The sequence below is a fragment of the Camelus ferus genome, chromosome 2, assembly GCF_009834535.1.
Source record: "Camelus ferus isolate YT-003-E chromosome 2, BCGSAC_Cfer_1.0, whole genome shotgun sequence".
In the NCBI taxonomy this organism is placed as follows: Eukaryota; Metazoa; Chordata; class Mammalia; order Artiodactyla; family Camelidae; genus Camelus; species Camelus ferus.
The window spans coordinates 41,864,219-41,891,586 of record NC_045697.1 but is presented as its reverse complement, the minus strand read 5'-3'; the positions used below and the strand labels follow the sequence as shown (position 1 = coordinate 41,891,586).

At 38.5% G+C, this 27,368-nt stretch overlaps 1 protein-coding gene and 1 long non-coding RNA gene across 7 annotated transcripts in view; one reads left to right on the top strand and one right to left on the bottom strand.

The window, feature by feature from the left end:
* The window catches only part of ARHGAP24 (Rho GTPase activating protein 24), a 635,766-nt gene that overhangs the window by 480,123 nt on the left and 128,275 nt on the right, over positions 1-27,368 (top strand). Inside the window, exon 1 of one of the 6 annotated variants that reach the window (XM_014563766.2) lies at positions 16,415-16,545. The exons of 4 other annotated variants lie outside the window; for them this stretch is intronic. The gene's annotated coding sequence lies outside the window, so the exon portion shown is untranslated. Of the gene's footprint in view, positions 1-16,414; positions 16,591-27,368 lie in introns of those variants that run through there. One more of the 6 variants, XM_014563765.2, reaches the window with a different exon arrangement.
* Positions 21,683-27,368, bottom strand: part of LOC116669320 — a 30,280-nt gene continuing 24,594 nt past the window's right edge. Inside the window, exons 3-4 of the long non-coding RNA XR_004326687.1 lie at positions 25,006-25,091; positions 21,683-22,163 (exon numbers count right to left, since the gene is read on the bottom strand). This is a non-coding gene — a long non-coding RNA (uncharacterized LOC116669320). The remainder of the gene's footprint in view (positions 22,164-25,005; positions 25,092-27,368) is intronic.

Below are 27,368 nucleotides of genomic sequence, written 5' to 3'. Positions count from 1 at the left end.
GGAGAGGTTTCTAGTTAACAAGGCATGGTGGAAAAATTTAGCTAAGAACCAACTTCTCTACACACATAAAATAATAACAAAAGCACAAAACCAAAACTAAAAATAACTTACAGTAATTCTATGCTTAAGGACACTCAGCTTACTATATGTGTGTCTAACATTAAATGTGCTTTTTATCCATTGACACATGTTTATCTTGGATAGTCTTTAGATCAATATAAGTGCATTAACTACTTAATATTTACTTGGTTACATTGATTCACCACCAGAGAATGATTAGTGTCAATTCCCTGAGAGAAGGGTTCTCTACTGCATGCGGCAAGGTATGTAGCGTGAAATTGGTTCCGTATACTAACATCCCGAATCAAAGATGTGAAATTTACTCATGAGTTTTTTTTTAAAATAATTTAGAGCATATTCAGAAGCATTATTACATCATTCCTATGCAGCTGAGAAGTTTTCTAGAATTGGAATCTGTGTTAATTAAATTTGATTATCTAGTCTATTTTTTAAAATTACACGTATGGAACTTTCTAAGATCATTTTCTCTGTAGCAACCATTTTATTAATTTTTATGGAACTTTTTTACATCAGAACTTTTCCAGTTTCAGTTATAAAACCCAGCTATAGCCAACATCAGCAAAAAATTGAATTTAATAGATCACAAAACTGAGAAAGCCGAGGGTAGCCCAGCCCTCAGGCATGGTATATCAATTTGGGTCCACTCAGGAGAGAGAAACCACATAGTAATTTTGGAACAGGGAAAGTTTAATATGAAGAATTATTGACTGTAACAGAGGATTAGTGTATCAAGCGAATGGCCAGTAAGAAGTAAAAAGAACTCTCAAGAATACAGACAAAGCAGATACAAGGAGCAGCCGCGCCCCCTCAAGGTGTGATTGAGCGCCCCGAGGACACACAGACCCCCCAGGCTGAGATCCAGACCTCTTTGGAGAGGGCATGGCCTTGGCTCACTAGATGGCTGAGCAGTCGCTGTGGTGCTGCCCTGGCAGAACTTTCTGAAAGTCCTCCCTTTGAAACTTGCCTGAAATGTGTCCTTTCGGGTGCCAGGAAGTCCACAGAGAGGTGTCTGACTGGAGGTACTCTGGTACAAAAGGGGCTGAGCTGATATAGAGGGAAACTGCGGGCCACTGAGTTTTGGGACCAGGATATACTGCAGGTGCTTGATGCAGAAGAATCTTCTGGAGCTGCAGCTCCTGGGCACTGAGGAGCCTTTGTACCCTGGGAGAGCCGGGTGCCGGGGAAGCCGCGTGTGCTGCAGGAACCCTCAGAGCCAACGCACAGGAACCAGGGAGCAAAGCCCACCTGCTCCTGCAGTGTCTCTCTCATGCCCTCTACTGGCAGAGTTTTAACATGGTGCCAGTGGGCAAAGGAAACATTCTTGGAGGCAACATACCTGCTTTCACAGAGCAGGCAAAAATGATGGGTTTAGAGCAAACACGGTGAGATCCAAAGATGTGACTGATGTCGGCGGGATTGCTTGTTTTCCATTTCTCAGTGTTGCTTTCCTCTGGGGTGGCTTCATTCTAGGTTGGCAGCCTCCATGTTGTGGTACAATGAACTCAGGAACTCAGCAGCCAAAGAGCTTCTCTTCTCAGCGATTGTAACAAAAATCCCATTATTGAGAATTGTTGACTCATTGTTGTCCAACCATGTGCCATCCCCAAATCAGCGTGGCTGGGACGTGTGTGTGTGTGTGTGTGTGTGTGTGTTTCCCCCCATCTAGCATTATGTTCCTGTTGCCCTTACCCTTAGCCTCATCAGAGTGTCATTACCAGACTAAGGCAGGTGGTGCTGGATGGGCCCAAACAACTTTTAATAAATAGGGGTACTGGCTGAAGAGTAAAACTTCCGAATTTATTGAATGCCTTAAAAATGTACCTTATGTCCTTTTGAGCGTCTTCATTTTTTAAAATCATTTTTACGACGTTCTAGAGCATGAAGTTTAGACGATCTAGTTTAGTCAAGAGGCTTGAGTTTACTACTAAGAAGAAAAAGTGCTAGTGTCTGAATTAAGTCTTTCTGAACCCAGGATTTCTGTTAAAACGGAATCCAAAACTTATAAGATGCAACCTTTTTCAAAGCTGAGAGGCTATGTCTACTTAACTAAACACTCTCTCAGCTAGAGCGTTACATATGGTGCATGTTCCATCTAGTACAACTCAGAAAAAAAAGGAATGAGCTAATGACATACACAAAAGTTGGGGTGGATTTTAAAGGCATTATGCTGAGTAAAAAAGACAAAGCCAATCTCAAAAGGCTGCCTACAGGGTGATTCCATTTTATATAACAGTCTTGAATTGTATGACACAATTATACTGATGGAGAACTGCGCTGTGATCGCCAGGAGTTGAGGGAGAGGATGTGACTATAAAGGGGTAGCATGAAGGAGTTTCTTTGGGGTGATGGGACTGTTACCATGGTGGTTCCACAAATCAATACAGGTGATACATTTCACAGAACTATACTCTACTACCTGCCCCACCCCCAAAATGAATGCATGTAAAACCTGGCAAAGCACCAGTAAGTTCTCTGTTTTTGTGAATGATGTTGTACTCATGTTAATTTTCTGGTTTTTATCATTTTACTATAGTTTTCAAAGATGTTTCTCTCTAGGGGAAGCTGGATAAAGGGCACATGGGAAATCTCTGTATGATTTTTGCAACTTCCTATGCAAGGGTAAATTTATTTCAAAATAATGATTAAAAGTAATAGTAAATCAAGGCTGGATTTCTGATAATGAATCAGGAAAATGAAAATCAGTTCACTTTCAATTTTTTATTTCTTCACAGTGACAGAAGTAATTATTAATCATTTGTTTGGGTATATAATAAATAAAAAGCAAATTGGTACTTATTCGATTTATTCCAAAAATCACCGGTGTTTTAATAATAGCAGGCAAAAAAAGCAACAAAAACAATTTTAAAACATGCAAACAAGGAAAAAGGAAAGTTAGAATGAATCCTCTTACCAGTAAAATCATTGTCTTTGCATTTCTCAGTGTATGTGTAAGTCTAATAATTAGACTAAGCCATTTACAGTAGGGATGAACATTTCATAGTTCTATGAAATGTATCACATGTAGAATTATTAGACTTGCACATACAATAGATTGAAATAAATAAAATCTATTAACTAGAACTCTTTTGTGGACAATGGATGAGAACTGATAGCATTGGCTTCAAGACTTCCAAGGGTTTCCACCAGTAGCGACAGGTACCTAATCAAATTACTTAACTTCTCAGAACCTCCTAATACTTTTTTTTTAAAGTTTGTAAAGACCAGTTAAGATAACATTTACGTGTACCACCTATGTAAAATGTTCTCAAAGAAGATAGTTCCTCCCACTTCACTGAGCACATCAGTTTTAAAGCAAGAAAGAGTTTTGAGTTAAGTAATGACTTTTCAGGTACTCATCTCTAAGCAATAGAAAATGTAAGAGTTCAGCTTAAGGACTAAACAAGCAAATGTCCAGAGAAATAGTCAAACTTCATGATTATTGGCTTATTTATAAATGATGAATAAAGAATAACAATACTTGTTTTCAATGGAAGAAGTCAAGACGGTCAGATTTAAAGTAGCTAATGTCCAGGTTGAGAAATAATTTTTATGGCAAATCAAGATAGTTTCAATAGGCAGCACATTGAAATGTAAAATATCAGGGAGTCTGAGTTACACTGACTTGCTTTGGAATTCCTGATTTTGGCAACACTCGTGGAAGTTACTGAACACTCATGAATTCCTGCTTCCACGTTTGCAAAACAATAATAATTATTTAAAAAAAAAAACTTAGTGAAGGTAAAAGCAAATGATATGTTAAGGCGAGTAAGTTTCCGATGCACAGCGGGAAGTGCAGTTGGTAGCACTGTACTTTGAAGATATAGTCATCTAAACTTTGGAATACTAAGATGCAGCACCTGGATCTGCTGTCTGTGCTAGACTGAGGCAAACCCATGGATACTGACAGTCACCTTCTAGCTTCCCATGACTAGAGTTTTCTAAGTACTAGAAAATACTAGAGCTATAGAAAAGTGTGCTTAACTGCTGGTTACATTTTTCTAACTAAAACAGAGCTTAATTTGTTTGCTGTCTTAGGTGGATCCCTTCCAGGGCATCCTCCCACTTGTGGTGAAGAGGAGGAGAGACAGGAATCTTTCACTAGATCACCAGGGAACTAGGACAACACTTTCACACCTGCACCTTAGAACCATTTGTATGTCCTTTTTATGTTGCTCATCTTGCCTTTTCTCTCTCTTTTTTTTTTTTTTTTTCACTTTAGGTTTGCATATATTTCCTTATGTGTTGAGGGCTTGAAGTTTAATTTGCCTCCAAAACTTTTTAAATGTTAAGAGATTCTTCTGTTTCTAAAATTTAAAGGACAGTATCCCCTGCCATTTGCCCAAATTGGTTATTTAAAAGGCGGCTCACACCTTTTTTCTGTGTGATTTACTGTGCACCCTAACGCGGGGGGTAGGGGGGTCATATAAAGTGACTTTGAAAACAGGGTGCCATGGATCTTTGCATATTTTCTTTGAAGTAAGAGGCTCCTAATGGTTCTAAATGTTTTCATTTAGATGTAAATGGTCTATTTCCAATCCCAGAAAGAAACTATTTTGATAAATAGAAAAATTCTTTGAATAGGATTTTATGGAGTAGGACTATATATACTATTAGATTTAGGAAAACCTTTCAAGTTTCGTAGAGCTTTATAATAAAAAAAAAAAAAAAGTTTGATATTGAAGCCACTCAAGGTCTGGTTGTTGTTCAGCCCCAGTAATGCTGGCAAATGATTTAGTGTTTCTTTACAGCAACTCTTTCTCATCTTTATAATTGGTCTTATATAACATCTTTCCTGTATGTCCATCAATAGCTGCAATAAATATATACAGAAATATAACATCCTATGTAAAATTTAGATATAAAATTTTATGTAAAACAAGATTTTTTAATGAATCACTGAAGAACACGTTATAATTTAACAGAAAGGAGATAATTTGTTTTTTCTTTAAAAGAACTAGGTAATACTACCCAACAGTACATAAGTGAATTTGGTTTATTTAAAACGCACACACGGAGGGGGAGTTGTATGGCTCAGTGATAGAGCACATGCTTAGCATGCCCAAGGTCCCGGGTTCAACCCCCAGTACCTCCATTAAACACACACACACACACACACACACACACAGTAGTAGGCAGCTTAGAAATACAAATCAAATTACTAGACCAGAAAAAGCTTTTTTCATCATTATATCACAAATTGATGGATTTCTAAGAGACTTCAAGTTTTTTTTTAAGAGATGTGGCATCTCTACAGAGCATATTTTTCAAACCATTTTATTTTATCTTATTCTAGTGAAAGCTGTCTGTTTTAACCCTTTTTGGGGTTTTCCTCTTGAAGGCATTCACTATATATGGTGCTCTGAAATTGCCAAAGGATAGACAATATTTAAAGCTCACCTTTTGCAATTTTGAGTTCAAAGATCCAAAGAGCTTTGGAGATGAAACAAGTTACCTGCCATAATTTCGGTTATTTTTTGTGCTAATCATTGGCTTCTGATTATTTCCTTTTCTTTTAATCTCTGGTTATAACAGGCTGCCATTTTAGTTGTAGACGTATGCTGACAAAACAAGAACAAAGATATGAGATAAAAGTTTATTTGAGCTGCACGTTTACAGCAAGTGTGAATGCAAGTGGATTAGGGAGCTGGTGGTGAGACTTATGGGGAGGATCTAATAAAAACATATCATCTTGATACTTTGGCACTTGAAACTGTCTGCTGGAATGCCTTCATTGCTCATTACTCCTTGCGAAGGGAATGACTTTGACCAAGGACCTGGCTGTTGTTTTTCCCTCCCCACCGCCGCCCCTTCCCCTTGCCTCCCTTTTGAAAGCAGTAAAGACAAAGGTCCTGCAAGAGTTTGCTGTGGCTGAGATGGAGTAGTGCTTCAGAGCAGTCACGATGATTATCCAGCCGCTTTGACAAATTTGCCGACATCTGTTCCAGAGTCATTTTTGCTGCACAAATCTGCCATTAACAAACAGTAAGGACTTTAATTAACTGAGCATACCAAGGAGTGAAACTCTGATAAAATGACACCATCTGGAATAGAGAGATGTAAAGTTCTTTCCTCCGCTGTGTTGATTAGGGATTATATTAAAATTTATCTTGATCAAAAATGATTCCCCTGCTGTGTAGGGTTAATAGTGAAGGCTCTATGATTTGAGATACTTTGCTCAGGTATGCCACAGCATTAAAATGTAAATTTCCCGAGCTTCAGATTTTTTCCTTTGGCCTTTTGTTAATGCCCCATTAGCGCTCATTAACTTTGCAGTGCTCCACAAAGAGTCCTGTTGATCAATTTTGAGCTTCAAGAAGAGGTCAGCCAGAACCTAGCAGTGTCCAAACCCTTGACAGCTGTCCTTAACAAACCTGTTTGGAAACTTAATATAAAGTCAGGATAATCTCCCCAGAAAAATTCACTTGTGCACATAATCAGAGAATTTTGGATATGATTTCAGGGAAGGTGTCATAGGCTCTCTGAAGGTCATTCATGCTAAATCCTTGGATCCCAGATTAAATATCTGTTCATCAGACCCACTCTTACTGTCTCTCGTACATGCATCACTGCGTCTGTTTCATTCCAACAGCCTATCTCATTTAACTGCTTTATTTGACCAGATTTTTAAGATTCTTCAGCAAACATAAGCCTTGGGTTTAGAAACTAAACTGGTTCCAATTTGGTTCAGTCTGATGCCTCCCAATTGAGTAAGTTTCACTACTGACCAGAAGGAGTGGTAAATTAGATCAGTTGCAAGTCATCAGTCTTGGCTTCCACCCATCTAAGGTGGGGAGTGAGGGAAAAGCTTAAAGTCAATTCTGAGAAGAGGTGCATCTAGGAGGCTCTCACAGGCTTCTTAGCAAGGGAGCAATGGTTTCTGCCAGGAAAGTTAAAGTTCGTTGCAGCTTAGTTTGTATAGCAAGATCATTATTGAAAACATTTTGTATTTGGCAGTAGTGTTAGACAATCATGAAATACATGTTCTAAAATTATGCATTCTACTTCCCCATACATTTGAGAGAAGACTTTAGGAAATAATCTTAACATGTCCGAGGCAAATGACACACACAGTTATGTAACAACTGTTCCCCGTGGCGGTGACTCTTTTTTAATTGGGGGCTGGATTAGGAATTCAAGAGAAGGTTGCTACTTAATCCCTTGATATCTCTTAAGACAAACACAAAAATGGGAGTTAAGGAATATTTTTCATCAGCTGTTTCATTAAATTATAATTATTCTCATAAATTTACTTGGACAATCTCTAGTTTTAATTTTCTGTCTGTAAAATGGGAATAAATCTAATTCAAGAATTAGGTAAGTAAGAGAATGCTCATGACCATCTCAGAATAGGTAGCTCTTGCTTCATGTCTTTTTCCCAGTTCTAATCATCTCTACATCGATCTGAATAAAACATTTTTCAGGTGGTAGGGAAGAACATATGTGATAACACTTTTTAACTCAACAGAAGACCTATATTATCCTTTCTAGAACAAATATACTTACCTTTTTAACCAAATCAAAGAGGTCCAGAGTCAGAAAGATATTTGCAGATAATACTAGTGTCTTCAAGCTAGACAGACTTTTGTATTTTGTAAAATTGTATAAATATTTGTCACAGGATAATTTTTACCCCACAACTGATTCAGTGCCAAAGTATTCTTTGTTTTTCTAATCAACTTAAGTCGAACTCTGAAATTCAAGTCACCAGGATACTGAAGAAATAAAAATTCAGTCTTAGCCATTATTGTTCCTCCTCAACTCATCTTTCTCACCCTCCAAAACAGTGGCTGTGTGAATATTTCACAGAGAGGACTCAGGTCTTTAACCCACAGCAGGCTGAACCGATCGATGCCCAAGCCACGGTGTCCTGACGGTGGATGGTTCTGTTGCTTCTGAGCCAAGATCATCGGGAGCTTTGAGCTTTTGTCTAGCCTTGGAGTCAGAGCTGAGCCATTCTCCCCCTGGTCCTGTTATCTCCCTAGGGCGTTTCAAGCACCACTATTCCAGCAGCATTTTCTTATCCTGAGGTCAGCCACTTTGGTCTCTATCCTTGTAAGCCCTTCTCTTTATCTCTCTCTCTCTCCACTCCACAGCCCCTGCCCCAAACCAATTCTCCCCTCTATGGGCCTTTACAAACACAATGTTGACCTGTCTTTCTTGGGAGCAGAAGAGTTTTTCCTAACTAACCTAATATATATTTTTATTTACTTGTTGACAGTTTTATATAGTTGTTTGTTTCTTCTTATAATGAAAGAGACCGGATGTTCCAGCATTCTTGTATTTTTCCCCCAGCTCCCAAAATATGCTTTTTGTTTCAGTGTGATCTTTTAGAGAAAATTATGTAGCAGACATCCATACAAAGCAAGGTTCTCATATGAAGTCCTAGGGGTGAGCATTTTCAGACCCTGCCATTCTGACTTCGTATCTAACCAGCCAGTGAGCCTTCACCTCTGAGCAGCACTGCTCTCTAAGTCAGCCTCCTTCTAGCTGTTTTAACCACGCTATGCATCAAGTTTTGTTGGTTTAATGTGAACTTTATTCTCTCTGATGCTCCTTCAGTTGCCTCAGGTAGAGGTATTTCGTTTGAGTTTCTCCAGGTAAAAAAAAAAAAAATTATGTTGTTGGTGGCCAGCATTTCTTAGCCTGCTTCAGGAGGGGTGGTCTGAAAGCTAGATTTCTAGTCATTCCGAGGGATTACCTCCATCCCATCTCCCCTCTGCCTCTGCTCACATTTTATTCCTCAAAGTCATCAGAGAAAAGGAAGATCAGGAGAAATCATCCAGAGAGTGTGAACTCTGAGATGAGAATGAAGTAAAGTTGGCCTTAATGTAGCAGCTCTATCTCTGTCTTGTTTTGAGATTTTGGGTGATAGTTTGCAATCTAAATGTCCATATGGTAGTAATTGTCTGCTTTAATTATGAGAGAAAAAGATTCAAAATAAAGAGCAGTTGAGAAAAGGGAAAGTTTTCTTTGATGAGAGAAGATAGATGATTTGGAGGATTAATCTATAGACAGAAAACAAGTTCTTTGCTACATATGAAGTGAAGACTGTGCTTTCCTGAAAGTCATAGAAAGGGTCATTGCAGAAGCATTCACACAGCTCCTCTCTCCTTTCATCAGATTTAAGGTGAGTAGCTGTCATAAGCCTTGGGTAGTAAATCATTACTGACACCCTGTTCAAGTTTTGGGTCAACAGTGAGAGACGCCAGCCCCAGTGTTAACTGGCTTAGGACAGAAGGACATTCTATTCATACTTTTACAAACAGGATCAAAGACAGTTTCTCTATTCATCACTATAAACATTTCTTGACCTATATCTAGCCACCACTGTCAGCATTATTAACAATCTGAGGGTTTCTCCATGAGGTACTGAAAGAAGTTTAAATTAAAAAACAAATAAGCCTTTCCATTTGAAGACAAGTGAGAGTAAAGATATTATTTAAAATTAAGAAAAGGAACAATCATATCTAGCTAGTTATATAGAGATTCATATCCAAGGATTAACAGCAGAGCCAGTAAATGAATTATTCACATGGTTCATCAAATAAATATTCCAGGTAACACAGAGAATTACCTTATTCAATTCATGCCTTAGTCATTTCCAGAATGTTACAGTGCAACTGAATATATTTATACATGTAAAATTTTAACATCCTTTATCACCCATCCCCCCCGCCCCCCACACTGCCTTTTTCAGGTACAGAATCTACTTCAGGACCCTCAGTGCTTAGTTCTAACATCTTTATCATTGTGTAAAGTTTCTGGGCCACTGAATATTCTTGTGAAGCAAGTTTAGGAGATAAAGGAAACTCTTAGTGGAATGGCAAGATGGGGTTTTCCAGATCAGAGGAGTCATAGTGGTAGAGGTGGGTCAGCGAAATGAGGGGAGGAGGGACAGACAGATGGTAAGGAACATGTGTGCCTAGCTCTGGGATTTCCTCCTGTAGTCAAACCCTGCCACTGAAATATCAGTTGGGGTTCCCCCAAGGTATATTTGAAAGTGCATGTTCTTTACAGTCAAATCCTTATTCATCACCTGCTAGGTATGTAATTTGGGGCAACCTACTTAAATTTTTGAGACCCAATTTCCTCATCTGTAACATGAGGATTATATAATGAGATAAAATGAGAGTCTGGCTTTCCAGGCTATTAGGAGAATAATAAAAATGTACGTTAAGCCCTTGGAACATAACCAACGCCCAATAAATGGCAGACAATATTACTGAAAATTAGTCTTTAAAAATCTCAGCCTTGCCTTTCATATAGGTAAATTGCCAACTTGGTTAGACAATATCTTCTTCATCTTTAACTTTCAGCACAAAACAGCTCTGTGACTTTGAGAAATGCCCTTAACCTTTGTATGATTGAATTTCTTCACACGTGAAATAACCGGGATAATATCTTGGGTACGGCTAGAGATCTGCAAGGCCGTGGTGCTAATAGCCTGCTATCCATTTTGCTCTTGATTATAATTAAAGCGAAGTACAGCCATATGCATCAATACAGAGCTAAGTGGCATATGCTTCAAAATGCATGTTGCAATTTAGCACTGGCGTCAGCAGCGTGGATCGTGGGGCCAGACGCCTGCATTACTATGCAAGGTTCCCCCACTTAAGCTGGCTGAGTGTCCTGGACAAGTCAGTGAGCTGCTTTAGGCCTTAGCGTTTTTGTTTTCTGGACTTTCTTTGCACAACTTAATTTTCCAATGATATTATAGAGAGAATCTTTTGTCCTCCAACTTCTCTTAGCTCATCTTTCCTAGCAGTGCGCTGCTCTCCAAATGTAATAAATAATCCTAATGAAAATATGACATTGTTTTACCACAAGCTGGCTCAACACCAACACTTCATTCTCTCACCCCAGTCAAACAAACAAACAAAAAATGTTTCTGGAATGTCCTTTCTCTTTTAGTTATCAAGCTATAAAATTATTATAACAAATGTTCACTGGAAATTTGAGGTGTTGTCACAAAAATTAAATGTTATTGAAATTAGTAGCACAGAGAGGAGAGGCTGAAGGTAATGTATTTAGTAGCCAATGCCTCCTCAGTGCTTACTTTGTGGGTTTTACTTTTCATGAGTGAATCTGAAGGTTCATGACGTGTAGTACCTGTGTAAACATTTCCATATTCATGAAAGGTTTGGAACATTTCTCTTCTGATATTGAGGGTTTATTATAGTGGACAGGAAAAGAATATTGTTCAGTCTATATTTTAAATTAATAATAAGGAATTTGAACTACGTGGCCACCAGCAACTTTTCTAAGGCTGAGAGCCTATGATATTTATGTGTTCTTTGAGAAGTTTGTGGGTTATTAAAAATGGCAGCATTTGAAATAATGTCTAGAGATGTAACTAGTGTGGCTTAAAAAGGCTTTATCTCAAGATGCTGAATTGTAAGTGCTACAAAACATTTTTAATAAAAAAAATTCTAATTATGTGAATTTGAAAGCATCCCTTTCCTATGGCAGTTGCTTCCCCATTATTCCTCATCCTGGAGGGGAGGGAGTTCGCCCCAGAACGTGAGATCTGGATACTGATGCATATAGGTGATGCACACAGAGTCCTAGTCAAGGGCAATGAAGTGCCCAGTCCAGAGAGACTTGGCGTGCAGGGAGGGTGCCCTATTACCCACCACATCCACTCCTCATATTCATGCTGCTTGCTCTTCATGATGAAATTTCTAGGTTTGTTTCTACACTAAAATTTCTTTTTTCTGCTGCCATTACTTAAACGTTATCATTTCATCTCACTGATCATTGTAATAAAAATAGAAAATGTTAATGATGATGATTTAACTCCAATGAAGAACAAGTATTTTATGGATTGGAAAAAAACAATCTTCACATGTTTTATTATCATGTGGCTAAGTTCAAAATCATCAGGAAGATCTAGAGAAAAATCAACACATGTATTACATGCAAAATTGATTTTAGCATCTTATTTCAAATATACTCATATCACTCTTCTGTGCCAAATATATATGTATAGAGAAATAAAAACTTGTGATATAATTAGTATTTTCTTTTATAATAAGTGTATTTTCCATAAAAAAGATCAGAGCTTCAAGTAAATGAGAATTTCTCACCTTTCCAAAAATTCATATTCGTATCTTCTTCACAACATGATTATTGGATAGTAATAACTAATTAAAATAAACCTGGCTGTTTCTATTGAATATAGGTTCATGGGGTTTTTAAGTTTGAAAGCAATATCTTGAACTTAAGATTATTTTTTATAAAATCCATTAAGTTCCCAAAACACTAATTCACATTTACTTTAGAATCTAGATAAATCTAACAGAAAATTTAGAACTTGAAACTGAATATTTCCCCCAACAAAAAGTATCTTGCCTAGGTTTAAGGAAACTACTCCCAGCCCGTACAGTAAAACCCACATCGTCTAAGTTGTCAAAGAGGGTCTTACATGGGGACTTGAGAGGTAATTGAAAGCTTTGACAGTAGATTTTTATTTCATTGAAAGATCACTGCAATAGTTTCTAAATTTAAAAATAATAATAATAATAATTCTGATTGTGGTTGATTTTTTACCCTTTCTTCAGAAATAAAATGGGTTGGGAATGAAAGAAAGCAGCTTTTTCACTTTGCCATGTGTTATGTATGCCATTATAGGCTTCACAATAGATTAACTCTGTTTTTTGTTTTTTTTTTTTTTGCTTGTTCTTCAGTTAAATATGATACCACTAGAACAAGGGGGATCCAGTGAGTGTCAAAACACATCTTTGCTACAGCATGATCTTCAAGATCTATTGTTAATGAAAAAGCAAGGTCCTAAACAATGTATATTGCATACTGTTGTTCCTGTAAGAAGTGGTGGTAGTAATATATATTCATGATTGCTTATATATGCAGAAAATACCTCTGGCAGAATTTAACAGAAACTGACATCATTGACTGTCTGATTGCTGCTGGGAAGGACAACTGGATGGCAGGAGACGGGTAGAAGGGAGACTCTTCATAGAATAGCCTTTTGTATCTTATGATTTTTTAATCATAAGAACATGTTTCAGGGGAAGGTATAGCTCAAGTGGTAGAGCGCATGTTTAGCATACACAGAGTCCTGGGTTCAATCCCTAGTACCGCCTCTAAAAATAAATAAATAAATAACCCTCATTACCTCCTCTCCCAAAACAAAACAACAACAACAAAAAGAATGTGTTACCTATTCTAAAAGTAAATAAACAAAATTTAAAAGAAAAACACATCTTTGCTAAAGTAGCAATGAAATGAACACCAAATAGCGGAAGGTCCCCTTTCCTTCTTTTAGATGGGTTGATTGGCTGTTTGGGATGATTTTAGTGTTTGGGATTTTTTAATTCAGAATTTAACTTGAAAAACTGAGATTAAATTTCCTGCTTTTATTCTTTTTCTCTGCTATTTATTTTGACTTACTCCTAATTTAGCCCATGGCCCAGTTATATTTCTCTCTTTAATAAAAATATCTGAAACAAACAGCTTCTAGCTGCAAGACTTACAAGCTTATAGTTTTCTTTTTCAGGCTAGATTTGGGGAGGATGAAAAGGCTGATTTTATGAAGGGATCTTGGATGGTGCACTTTGCAGATGGGAGTATTAAAAGCAGAGGCAAGGTGTAATCAGACAGTGGCCTTCTCAGAGAAGGCTGCAGAATTGGGAAAAGGGAGATTACCCTGCATGAAGGATCTGGTATGAGCTGCGCTGCTGGCTTGCAGATAAATTTCAAGCTTTCTCTTTCAGCTGGTGATGCCACTTAAAAAGGGGGGAGCAGGGACATATACTGGGTTGGGCTGCTGTTCAAACTCTGCCTCTGGCTTCCCAATAGGACTGGTAGGAGGAACCTGGCATTTTACTAACATCCTCAGACTCAGGCAAGTGAAAATGATGACTCCTCTACAGTACTCCAAACTGTAGTTGAAAAAAAAAATGTGTCTTTTCTGCTACTGTGAAGGGTAAGAGATGATCTTGTTTCCTTGAGGGCGTTACTAAGGATTTGGCAATTTAAACAAATTAAAATAAAATAATGCTCTGTTGAAAAAAAAAACACAGAGTGGTATTCTACTATAGAGAAAGACCTATAAACTTGCATCTTCAACTTGAAGGCATGCAAGACCCAATTTAAAAAATAATTATAGGCACATATTAACAAAACCTGTATTCTTTTCTCTGTATCCTACGACTTTGTTGTAAAAACTCACAATGTGTTTTTCTAAACATTTCTGTGCTCTTTATAAAAGTTAGCTTGCCTAGTAAATATTTTTGAAGAAGTTTCGTGATAATTTAAATTCTTGCTTTCCCTACCCCCGCTACTTAAAAAGCAAAATTTATTTCCTTTCTTTTCTAAGAAAGTTATAAGTTAAGATATTTACTCCAAATAGAGGACTCTAGGCCATGCAAACCTTGACTGTAATTCAAGCTCCACCACCAACCAATAACAGTGAGCAGGCAAATTATTCTTATCTGTGAAATGAGAGTAATAACAACTACCTCACAGGATTACTATGAGGATTAACTTAGACAATGTTCACGAAGCTCAAAGCCCTGGGTGTGCACCAAGACAGGTGCTCGTGTAGTTAGCTCCTTTCCTGCTCCCCACTGGTCTCCCTTCTGTGCCCTCCCTCAACCTAATCTCTAAGTAATGCATACATAATTGTAGGAACATTATTAGCACGGATGCCCAGATGCATTTGTTACTGAATTAACTCAGCAGTGAACTTGGCATTCCATTCCCAACCTTTCCCCTTCATTAATCCTCTTGGGCAACTCCCTCACACACAGGAGTACACTAGGACACCAGCAACTGCGAAACCAGCCATGCACGTGAGCGTTTTCTCCCAGCCTTTCAGCTGGTCTCATTCCGCCTCACAGACGAGACGGAGCTCATGTTGCTCACAGTTAACTGGCTCTGGCCATGTGGTCGCTGCCATCAAGATCTGCCATGAGGACAGCAGTTCAATCAACCTTTGAACTCTATTTATAGCCCCCTTGAAACAAACACTCTCCCAGGAGGCCTGAGGAGTCTCCCTTGAGAACACAGAAAGTAATTCACAAGCCTCAGGAGTAAACTGGGGCAATCGAAGGGCGGGAAATGCAGCAAGTACATTTTTTTCCAGCCCTCTACAGTTCACAAAGCATTTGCTTCTCCATGTTGTCACATTTCATCCTCATACCCACCCAGGAGGGAGCCAAGGCAGACGTCAGTAATGAGTCCCCATTTTATAGATTACAAAACTGATGTCTAGGAGGTTAGATAAATTGCTCAAGTTATGTGCTTGGAGAAGGAGGGAAAAGGAAGGTGATTAAAGAGTGAGAATAATTTCCCATTAATCCAATCAATCTAAACTTCAGTGAATAACTGTTTACATGTAAGAAAAAAATACACAGCTAAGAAAAATAATGTTTCATAATGTTCTGGCAAGCTTAAACAGTGTTTCCTCTCCACTTCTGATGGGAAATCCAAAATATGAGAAATAAAAACCCATAGAGACTCTACAGGGGAACGTTTATAAACATGTTTATATCTGGCTAGAATGTTTGCATGCAGGGTGATTGTGTTTTAGGCAAGAAATGTCTTCTTGAAACCTCTCCAAATTGAAATGTGCAAAAGTCAAGACTAATCTTGAAGAAGATGGTAGGAATTTTTATGAGAAAATTTACTTAATTTTGCCAGTCATCTCTGAAATAAATACATCTTTACTGTCTTTTTAATATGGCTGGAGTTGGGGGAGGGGTGCTGTTGCATAATTCAAGTATGTGCACAAAAAGCAAGACTTCATCAGTGTGAATTAGTTTATGAACCAGAAATGATTTTATTCTTAGGAGAATTATTTGATTTTGATTTTGGCGAATATTTTCATTTTCTAAGACCTTTCTTTCAGCTATGTTACCTGGAAAGAGTATGCAAAAACATTGAAAAGGATGTCTAAAAATTATAATAGCCATGCTGGAGTCTGTGTGTGTGTGTGTGAGAGAGAGAGAGAGAGAGAGAGAGAGAGAGATTACTGCTTAAAGAGTGCCTCTGGGTTAGCAGATTGGCTTGAGCCATTTGGGGATTCTCAGATTTACTGCTTGTCTGACTATTGTTGCAGCTCTGATTTATGGAGTTCAGAATCTCCTGAAAGGCAAGGTGTCTGAAGTTTAGAGTCTTTCCTTGACGGTCCCTCCTCTGTCCAGTACACTCCTTTTGCCCGTGTTCACCTTGCGGTGACCTTGCAGGACTCAGCACTTTTACCTGAGCTCAGTAGCCGGAGAGCCCACTAGAGCTGTGGCGAGAGCAGCGGTTTCCATTCCTGGGTGATGGAGTCATGGGAGAAACTGCAGCGAACCAACAGAGAGTAGGACCCGAGTGAGCGAGCTGGGCTCCACGGTGCTGTGAGCGGCTGAGGCTCAGGACAGAGCAGCTGCTCTCTCTCCCAGCCTGCAAGTGCAGCCTGCATTTGTCACTGACCACTGAAGTGGGTGTTTGTGCAAGGTGGGAGCTGCATGCTTCTTCCTTAATTTGGAGACAAATTGCCAGGTATTGCTGTTGATTGTGTTTGATAATTTGGGGATGTTTATGTCACCACAAATTCAGGACCTAGACTGTGCGTGGTTTTATTTATACCCTTGTTTTCTGTCATGATCCATTCAGCGCTCCACGGTGTCCAAATTATGGTAACAGATGGGACATACTGCTGTTCTCACGCTGAAATGTGATCAGTTTGGTGCCGTTTTCTTGGATTCTTTTATTGATTGCTGCTGCCAAATGATAGAGCTGTTCGTATGCGGAATTTCAGTGCTGATTTGAAAGCATGCAAGAACTACTTCAGATGTAAATCTGAACTGCTGTTTTTCTGGAGTCCTGGCTGTGCTGTATTCTCTGCTTCACTCACATTTTAGTGGTTGAAACTTTGGAGAGAGCGGAGTGCCTTAGGGTCTGAGCTGGTGATAAAAGTAACATGGGAGTGTTCCGTATTTTTGCTTGTCAAAATGAAACCTTCTGCTTGGCCAATGATATGTGTATGTGTGATTTAAAAAAAAAAAAAAAAAAAAACACAACTGTCTGAGAACCAAAAGGGAACCAAATAATACTTTGCTGTGTTTTGATGTACTTATGATTAATTCAATCAGCTTCTAAAGTTTTTGTTGTCAGCATATTTGAGTTTTGGAACTTCATGTTCTGTGTGCACAGGGACAATGTAACTACAGTGCGCACTTGTGAAGGTATGTGGGGACATGGAGTATGTGCTTACTAGGAATAAAATAATAGGAATCCAATATGTGCTCTTGGCTAAATAGGCAGGCCTTAACACTGCACCAGTTTTGTATGTTAGCTGCTTAATTGACTATCTATACAAAATATATAGGAGATACAGTGTATTATATATAAATATACAAGGATTTGTATTCATGAAACACATGCTCTTAAAAAAGGAAAACGTGGGAATTAGATATTGCAAAAATAGGACGAGTAAGAGATTGAAAAGCTATCAAATTTTACAATAAGGGGAAAGATAATACATTAAAACAAATAATTGCAATGGAATATGAACAGTACTTCAACTGCTCAATTTTTCAAGTCTAATGAAAGAACAGTAGCATATTTAAGGAAATTCAGAGTCAGCAGAAATGAAGCCAAGAGCAAAAATTCTTAATAAAACATGTTGTTAAGCTGTGAAATGTACTTGTCTGTCTTAATTAAGATTGCCTAGATTGATAAAATTGGAATTTTTTTGAAAGTGAATTTTAAAATTTTATTTAAAATTGGTTTTTACTTAGACTTTGAAACTGATAAAATTATGATATATTGAAATGCAGTGAACATTGAAGTTATTGAAAACACTTAGATAACATATGATATCAAAATTATTTGTCCCACTTTTGAATTAGGTCAGTTTAGAAACAGTCTAATACTGTAAACTAGAATGTCACCTGTTGCTACGTGCACTTGGACTGATCCTTAGATGCACTCTTCACGGTTTCTTGCTTTCACATTATGTTAAAACACTGTGGAATGGTGAGCAGAAAACACTTGACTCTAACATTGTCATGCTTTCTATGTGATTTAGAACAGAAATAGTTTCATTTGACAGACATGGAACTTGAGGTGCACAAAGAATTGATGATTGGTTGGCCTTTCCATATTGGAACTCATACTCCCCTGGTTTCTTTGCTGCCTTGAGGTACATTTTGGCTACTTCTTTGAAAGGGTGTAACGTGACTTGATCACCATGACTGAAAAGATAGGGTGGAGGGCCTCTTGTCACCGTTTTATAAACACGAGCATATCCGTGTCTCTATGATGAGTGCAGGTCCAGTATGTTCAAATGTGGTGTGTCCATCTGTACCCGTGGTCACCTTCCTTGCGAAAAGACTAGAAACTTTGTCATCTATCTGATGAACCAGAATCAGTGTAAACAGCCAAGAAAAGCCTTGAATAGTGTCTGTGTTTATTCTTTAGATAACTAGCTGACTGTGGCATACAAAGAGGTTTAAAAAGGTTTAGAGATTATAGGTACTGACCTCAAAGCACATGCCAGCCTGTTCAAACACATTGACTTCTATGCAATTAAGCGCTCCTAGTTAAAGGAAAAGATTAGGCTGTATTTATATATTTGATAAGTATCTTTAATTTTTTAAAAAGCTTAAATTCCTCAACACATTGTGTTCTTGCTCTCTCTCTTCTTTAAGCTTTATATTTTATTCTAGACTTTAAACTTACCAAGTCCTTAATTTACTGAACCTGCTTTCTTTTGACCTACACTCAATCTCTATTTCTCGCATAAGAACGCAATTTTGATTTATGTCCTGGGACTGGGGAGAGATGCACCTCCCTGGAGATCAAGAGATCACTGCCCACTCTGTGAACAGGAAACGCGGTGATTAGTGGGAAAGAATGGGTTGATAAATGGCTACCAGGCAGGCCCTGGTCATGTCTGTCTCTCCTGGCATTTCTGCCATTCATGCTGACTCACCCATCTGGTCCGTACTAGGCTGGAAACCTCTATCGGGAATTCTCTGCACATAGCGCACGGTTACACTTTTGCTCAATTGAGATTAAATATGATCTGTAGGATATGGGGTTGGCTTAAAGTGATATTAGTAGTTTTTATATCTCTTTACCTTAGCATTAAGGTAATTAAGTTCTAGTTAGCCTACTGACTTCTCCCCAAACAGTGTAGATTCAGGTGAAGTAATGAGCATTCATACAACTTTTAACTGTTACTTCCAGGTTCCCTCAGGTAGGCCTAGGCTGTTTGTGGAAACATGGAAGGCAGGGTGTATGATATGACTGTTTTTCTGGTAGAGGTCCCTCGGAGGCTACAGAGTGTCCAGACAATCACTGGGCCCCCTCCTGGGCCACTGAGAACTTGGCAGCTGGAGTAGCAGCAGGTGGCAGCAGGCAATTCTCCACTGAAGACAGAGACTGAAAACATTTTATGCAAGTCTGCTCAAGAGGCCTGCCTCATTTGTTTTGAAACCGGTGTGTCTTCTAAGGAAATGGAACGGACAGGGTCTGGTTGCTAGCAGGTGGGCCCGGATTGTGACGGGCCATCACAAAAAGTGTGTTTCAACTACATATTTTCACAAGCAAGTCTTGTTTTTTTAAACCTTTAAATTACTTACATGAGGACAGGCTTCAAACCCTATCCCAGTGTCAACCCAGGTTCCCCTGTTAGCCATCCTCTACCACACAAAACAAATATTTTTTAAGAAATACTAATAGCCAACTTGACTCTACATTTTAATAGCCAAACAGTTTTTAATCAATATATAATTCAAATAATCACTGCAGGACAATGTAATTACAACTTCCAAGTATTTCTAATGGCCAGGAAACCATCAACAGAAAATTACTGCAAAGCTTCTGTTACAGGTGTATTCAACCTTAAGGGAATGTTCAAGAATTCTACTCCAATGTTTCAGAATCAATTAAAAGGGGCTTTATATGCTCTTTTCTGGTGGAATAGTTTCAAGATCAGCATGCTTTGAATATTTTGACGACCAAGTCTAAAACAGACTGGAGGCTGTCCCTTCTCTTGCTCCTGCTCTCTTGTAGCATGGGGTTTCGCTGGCTTGATAACTCTTATCAGAACACATCAGTGTATTGAAAGGAATTATTTTGTAGCTATAAAGAAGTATCTCCTTTTCTTTTAAGTTAACGTAAGACCTTTGTTTTAAATGTAGGTTTTATTATCAATTAGTTGTAGTGAGAACAACAGATCAGGAGAAAATTGCTGTTGTTTGCTACTCACGGTTTCAAAAGGAGGGACATGCCATGCAGTGAAGGGCCACGTGGGGAAGCACCAGGTTGGCCAGGAGGCAGAGAGAGAAAAGAGAAAATGTGGGCAAGATCCTTTATCGTCATTTCCTTGGGAAAGAACAGGCAATGTAGGGTAAGCAGGCTTAGGACTGGCTAGTTCAAATAATGTCAGCAGACCCTGAGGCATAGAGACTGTCTCAAGGTGTCTGGGTATCCAGCCCCGAGGTGTTTAGGACAGATGGATAGTGGCCCAGAGTGTGGGAGCCTTGTGAGAGCCAGATAAAAGGCCTGGTTGGGGTATGGGCTCAGAATTGGTTTAATTTTATCAAAAAGACACGCTGTGGGTTAGCCTTTCCTATCTCTAGGATTTGACTAGCCTTGGAAGGGTCAGTCTCTTCAGAATCAGCAAAGTCCAGGTGTCAAAGCATCAAAAATACAGAAAATTAAAAGACATGACTAATACAAACTAACACACCCAGACAGGGATAGACAGATTACTTAGTATCATTTTGCTAAATTTGGTGTTCGTCTGGTTAGTCCGCTATGGACAACAGCCCCTTCGCACCAATGTACCTCTCCATTAATTTAGGTGACTCTCCTAGTAAACTCCAGAAAGGTTTTGTTTCATTTTGTTTTTCAATACTTTAAAAACCATTGAAAATAACTGAGTCCTCTTTACAGAATAATTAGGTACATTTTACTTGTCCTACACAGCTATGTATTATTGGATGTAGAGTCTAAAAATAAGTGTTTCCACATTAAGGTTCTGGTAAAATCCTTAGTTAGGCTAGAATTATTAAAGAAATTTTAACTTTGTACATTCACCATTCACCTTTGGTTAGAATCTTCTTCTGGCTCACGAAAGTTAATAAATAATTGTTAAATGAATAAATAAACAATTAAGTCAACTGAACTCATTGACAGAGTTTTTTCAGATCCCCTAAGGGCCTTTTACAGTGTTTCCAGCCTGATTTTCATAATAAAGAAATTCAGAAAAGAAGAGAAAAGTATGTTGATTATTTTGCTCAAACAAAAAGCTCAATCTTCTGTCACTTAAAAATATCCATAACCGGCCATGCCCTTATAAGCAAACCTAAAATGTGGCAAAGGACGTGTATAAATTGAGTATCAATTTAGTTTCAGCTGAGCTGGCAAAACTATCATTCATAGTGTCCTACACCTTGAGTCAGCAGCGACGCACAGAGGGATCAAAGAACTAACAGGTGAATGGGGTAATTAATTTATCGGCTTAAAATAGAGCAACATGTGCTAAAAATAACCTGTAATCGAGGAAAGAGACACCTCAGAAATATGGCACCTTTTTGTAACAGCTCTCCTTTTTATTTTTAAACATTGAGGAAAGGTGAAAGCATACATACGGTGTTTTAGTGGGAATGGAATTTTTTCCTCTATTCAGTTTCTCCATTCCAGTTACTGGCATTTCCCACAGGAATTTATTGTATAATAAATATAGAACTTCAGAATAGTGGGGGAAGGATGATTGAGTTGACAACAGGTATTTGTACAACTATAGCCATTTGGGAAAAAAGAGTTTATTCCCTTCCACCAAAATAAATTCTAGAGGAGTCAAAGATGTAGTATAAAATATGAAACTCTACACGTGCTAAAAGAAAGCTTTGGTGTCTTGCACAGAGGAGATACTACACCCATCGTGTCACTAAGCAGCCCCAAATAAGGGTAGAGATGGCATCTTGCTGCTTGAGGGGTGCCCAGGCTTGTTGGCAATCATACCAGTTATCACAGGAGAAGTGGGGTGTCTAGAGTGGTCCTTCCTCTGCACCACGTGCCCCATCATCCTCTATGTTTTTCAGACTCCCCAGTTCCTCCTGATGAAGGTATAAATGGAAGAATAATGTATAAATTAGGTATAAATGGAAATCACTCATTTTTTTCTTTAATTCTAAACTGATGCTTTATGTTTGATCCTGGGGCCAGATAAGTGTCAGAAAAAAATTATAAACTGATTTCTTACTCTTAACTCTCCAGATTCCCAAGTCTGACACTTGATTGAGGTCTCAAAGTGGCCTCCCTGTCTCTGGTAAGTGCGGGTTTCTGATCTGTGATTGCCATTGGTGTGACAAGGGAATGAGACACTGTCAGCTGTGCCCTGGCCTTTCTGAGTTGCTGTCAGACTAGACTGAACCAATTCCAAAAGCTCTCAAGGGGCGTGGGCTTGGTGGGGAGCAGGACAGCTTCGGTTGGAAAGCTTTTCCTTTAGGGTCTGTGGATTCTTCCTTCTTTGTCATTTCCTGTTCCTCTAGTTGATCTCTCAATCCTGAATTCCTCCCCTCCCATGACCTCCCATATCGCCTCACACCATCCTCTGACCTGGATGAAAGAAACACTTATGTCATTCGCGCTAGGTTTCTCAGACTGGCAGGCTGTTTGGAGCAACGTGCAGTGTCCCTAGCAACAGATTAAGGCAAATTCACAGGACTTCAAAAGCCTGCAGGCACTGCAAACTCACAGAGGACTACCTAGTTATATTTGGAACTTCTGCTTTGTGGATTTGTATTAGCTAAGAAACCAAGAAAAGTTTTTAAACATTTTTTTGGTTTATTTTTAATAGAAACTTGGAAGGCATAACCCGTTTTCTAAAATAGCTGTGATGCATTTAGTTGAGGCGCTGAGAATGAAGGCCAACTGTGTCTATGCTAAGGTTTAAAAGTAGGGCATACAAAGTTCACTGGCAGTCACGTGAAGGAAGTTTTAATTATCAGGAATATTGTATATTCATTAAGAACATAGGCAGTAGGGTCAGCGAGACCTGTTTTGAAATCCATGAGCAAGTTGTTTGGGAAAGTTACTGAATCTTTTAAGCCTCAGTTTTTACAACCTGTAACATTAGCATAAATCATAAATTTTAAGGTTAAAATGATAACATGTATGTGGACTTGTCTGTAGTAGAAGAAATAATCAAAAAGCTAATCAACATAGATGTGAGTGGAGATATTTTAGCAAATAGAATTGCCACAGTTTTGTGGAGAAGTGAGTTTTTTCTAGATCAGGCAAAAGTTCAAAGTTGTAGAAAGTTATCATGGAGAATAGAAAAAAAAATAATGAGAAATAAAACAAGGTAAATCGGACTATCCCCAAGGGAGATCTGATTATCACTGTCTGTAATCTCCATCTGTGAGGCTTAACACTGTGTGTGGGTGCGCTTACAGCAGGTGCTTATTTATGTTTGAAAATGAGTGGATAAAGAAGTTATGAGACAGTAACAGTAATGGTGGAGGGAGCTGGACACTTGAACAAAAGAATGCTTAAAAACATCTCCCAGATGTCCTATCTGAAATACAGTGTGTACAGTATTAGATGTATCCATAACACTAAAAAAATTAGACAACAAACCAAGAAAAACAGGTGTGTTAGTTACACGGTATGTTCTTTATCACAGTTCATAAAGTGGAGAGGGTGAGAAACAGCATTCTTTGAACATGCAAAGGAATGACACACCTGTTAAATCAGAGAGAAGGAGACTTGTGAAGTCAACATGGTTTCTGGCAGAAGTCAAAAGGTGAACCCAGAGCCCAAATCGGAAAGATCATTAATCTTAAAGAAATGTCAGAATGGGAAGCGGGCTTCAACATAGAGGAGCCGTTGGCATTGGGTGAGGGGCAAAGATTTATCATCTCATGCTTTGCTTTATTTGGTTTCTCCAGGCCTTGCCCGTTAAATGCCAATAACTCCCTCCATTTATTGTGAAAACTCAAACACTCCTACATTTTTCCAAACACCACTCCCAGGAGTGGTACCATCCCTAGTTGGGAACGATGGAGAGTATAAGAAGTAAGATGAACTATATTCAGGAGAAGTGTGGTGGCTGAGTATCAAAATCAAGAACTTCACACACCCTTGACTTTCATGGATCTTGGAAGCATGTGTTTTACTCTTTTAAAATGAAAGCCAAGGTCTGTAATACTTTGTGAGTAATTTGTCATTTTGCTGAGGAATGTGTTTGAATCATGTTTGGTGTGAGACTGATTTGTATGGACCTATCATTTAGCTGGTGAGTGAGATTAGTTTACCTCACTCTTTCCTACACCTTCACATAAAAATCTATGTGAAATATTTTTCTATTTATATTTATTACAAACTTAATAACATAGTAGGATTTTTAAAAAACAACAACTTTGTTTCAGTGTAGAAAAATGGCTTTGAAAAGAGAAGCAATCTGTAGGGCTTCTAATGAAGCACAGAGGAGGATGTGAAGAGGTAGGAACAACCAGGAATTCATAGACAAGAGCAGTTTTGAATAAATTGTGGAATTCAAATTTGACAGTATTGATGATCTATGTCAAAGTGAATCCACGAAACGTGCTATAAAGCAACAGAACAACAGCAAAAGTGATTTGTGAAATTGTTTTAATGCCTTGACAAGTTACTTTAGGTCTAGGATCATTAAGGGGCCTCTCTGAGTTTTCAGTTATGTTTCATTTTCTGAAGAAAATTATATGCTGTAGAAGTATTTGAGAATTTAGATAGATATTCATAAAAATCTGAGGATATGTTCTTTTAGTGTTGAGAGTCAAGTTTGTTGATTCCTAAGGGGAACTAACAACGGAGACCATGAAGAGCAGATGTAACCTGCTTCATGAGTGACACCTGCAGTGACTCTAGGGCCAGTCCAGGCTTTCATCTCGGGCAGACCTGAGAAACGTGACTCACCCCTTCCTGTTACGCTATCTGCGTGTGGAGTGCTGTCCTCACATTCTTCACGTCGCACTAAGTTTAGCGGTGCACCGAAGTGTTCCCTGTGTGTCAGAGAATGGGGAGGTGTCAGGGAAAAGTCGTTAGTACTATATCTCTGTTACTTTCTGAAGGCTGCCGTAACAAAATTCCACAAATTGGGTGGCTTAAACAACGGAAATATGCTGTCTCATAGTTCTGGAAGCCAGAAGTCTAAAATCAAGGTGCTGTCAGGTCACTGCTCCGGCTGAGGGTGCTGGGAAGAGATGTGTTCCGGGCCTCTCTGCTAACTTCTAGTCCCTTAGACATTCCTTAGCTTGTAGGTAGCCATCTTCTCCTTGTGTCTCTACATCATCTTTACTCTGTGAGCACCTGCCTCAGTGTCCAATTTTTCTCTTTTTATAAGGATATCGATCATATTACATTAGGGCCCATCCTCTTGACTTTAACTTAATTATCTCTGTAAAGACCCTTTCTATTTCCAAAGAAGTTCACATTCTGAGGTACAGGGGCTTAGAACTTCATCATATCTTTTTGGGGAGGACAATATGCAACCCATAACTTTGGCTCAAGTGAGCCGATGATAAGGTGAGAACCTAGGAAAATGTAGAGTAGAGGACTAGCTCTCTTATTACCTCCATACTATTCAAAGTGTGGTCAATGGCTTTGCAACATAAGTATTACTTCAGAGCTGGTTAGGAATGCAGACCCTCCAGCCCTGTCCTAGGCATTTTTTTCCCCCACTATATATAATTTATTTTTTTTAACATTTTTTATTGAGTTATAGCCATTTTACAATGTTGTGTCAAATTCCAGTGTAGAACACAATTTTTCAGTTATATATGAACCTACATACATTCATTGTCACATTCTCTTTCGCTGTGAGCTACCACAAGATCCTGTATATATTTCCCTGTGCTACACAGTACAATCTTGTTTATCTATTCTACATTTTGAAATACCAGTTTATGTCATTTATTTTTGATCTACTGAAAAAACAGTGAAACTTTGGACATGTCTACCAGAAATAACACATCCAAATAACATGGAGGAAAATGTCTGTGAATGTTTTTTTCTATTTAGTCATCTTACACACTTAGTTTATCTAACTGACAAGTTTGTAAACATATACCTTAATGTAAAGATACAGAATGAAACATAGTTGTCTTACAGAGATTGTAAATGGAAATGTTGTAATTGGAGTTGTAAGGTGCCCCACAGAATGAGAATCTGCATCTGTACCTAAATCCCCAGCTATTTCTTATTAAAACAGTGAAGTTTAAGAGCTGTTCTCGCTCAGAAAATAAAAGTCCCTTCTGCAAATGCCAAAAAGGAAAATTTAAAAGAGCAGTGTTTATGTGCAGGGGCCCCATTAATATATGCACTTAGCAAGTGTAGACCATGATTCCAGCACAGCTATGACACAGTTATTTATAAAGAGAATATTGATCTCTGTGGAAAGTTTTAGGAGTTAAGTTTCAGTTATCATTAATTTCTGTAGATTATCTCTTGGGAGTGAACTCAGAAGACCATCGTATACAGAGAGCACTCAGATTCTTTCTCCTAGTCTTACTTCGCTTATGTAAGTTGCTTCTTTTCTGCCAACCTGGTGTGCAATTTAAGTGAACTCAGCTCGCTAAGTCATACAACTTAATCCTGAAATAAGGTCCATTGAGGAAATAAAACGTCCTCTAGTATTGAGGAAGAGGCATTTGGGTTTACAGCATCATCTTCTAAGTTATTAAAAACATGTGAGCTCTTGCTTCACTTATTTCTGCCTTTTCTGCCCCATAGTCTTTGTGCTCCCCTAAAAATGTATTTCAGCCAGAAGCTGTGATTGTAGAGTCTATGTTGCATGAAGGCAAATGGAAGAATAAAACTTTAAAATAAAAGAGGCATAATTTAACTTTGTCCTGGAGTGTCCTGGAGTCTGCTTGGACAAATGCTTATAACAGCAGGGGAACAAATACAGCTTTCTGAGATGAATTCTGAGGGCACGATTCTCATGGAACTGGAGACTTTAAGTGACATATGAGTGTTCACAGCATTAAAATATGCTCAGGAGGGATCTGCTCCCCTAAAATCCAGGAAATCAGCAAATATGCAACGTGAACCACATTCGGATTCCATTAAAACTGCCATACTGTGGATAGTATTGCAGATACATTTTCCTACATGGGGATGAACCTGTGTAACTGGGTAACATTTGTACCACCTCCTCTTGAGGTCTGTATTTGGCTTAGATTCCCAGATAAGTATGAGTATTCTGGATCTGTTAGCTTTATCTCTGTATTAAGTAGTAACGCCATACTTTGAAAATGTGCTAGCAGCATCATTTAATC